The 638-nt window shown below is 39.7% G+C and overlaps 1 pseudogene; it reads right to left on the bottom strand.

Annotated features, from left to right (window-relative positions):
* The window catches only part of LOC107742777 (non-canonical poly(A) RNA polymerase PAPD5-like), a 51,367-nt pseudogene that overhangs the window by 44,283 nt on the left and 6,446 nt on the right, over positions 1 to 638 (bottom strand).

Raw genomic sequence — 638 nt, 5'->3', positions numbered from 1 at the left:
AGTAGCACTGTAAGATTACATTTGTTTGAATGCATTATTGAGAGAGCGATTGTGTGTGAATAAGAGTAGTACCTGTTTAAATCATGCTTTCACCTGAAAATATTCATTATCTAGAAGGAACAAACAAATTCCTTGAGAACTTCCCGCTCATGTCCATTGCCGTCATCCTAGTCTTCACATTCTTTCTGATTTAAGTGATCTCTATCAAGCTAGCTAAATAGGCTATGTTTAACGTGTGAATTCTTGTTAAATATGCAGTTATATTACGGGCCGTTGGCATGAATTGTACTTGTGATGGAGTGGTGGTGGAGCGCTCTTGGAGCGAGTGAAAACCACGATGCTCCGATTTTTTAAAAATCCGCTCCTCCCTCCATTCAAAATCACACCGCTCTGCTCACATACTCTGCTCTGCAGCCACTTCTTGTTCACACACAGCTTCAGCTAATGATGGCAGGACAAAACAGACCGTTTCGAAAGTGTAATTACGTTTTACCCTACTAGAATTGATGCCGGAAAGTTATCATATTCATAAGTGCAACAAGTTATTTGCATGTGAAAGTAGAAACAAATGCAATTCAGACGAAACTTCTGGGCTGATTATAACGTGCACGTTAACTTTCCTCATGAAATGTGTGTGT

This window comes from Sinocyclocheilus rhinocerous, unplaced genomic scaffold, assembly GCF_001515625.1.
Source record: "Sinocyclocheilus rhinocerous isolate Xijiao unplaced genomic scaffold, SAMN03320098_v1.1 scaffold857, whole genome shotgun sequence".
In the NCBI taxonomy this organism is placed as follows: domain Eukaryota; kingdom Metazoa; phylum Chordata; class Actinopteri; order Cypriniformes; family Cyprinidae; genus Sinocyclocheilus; species Sinocyclocheilus rhinocerous.
Note: the sequence above shows the minus strand (reverse complement) of the source record. Positions and strands in the feature narration are given on the sequence as shown.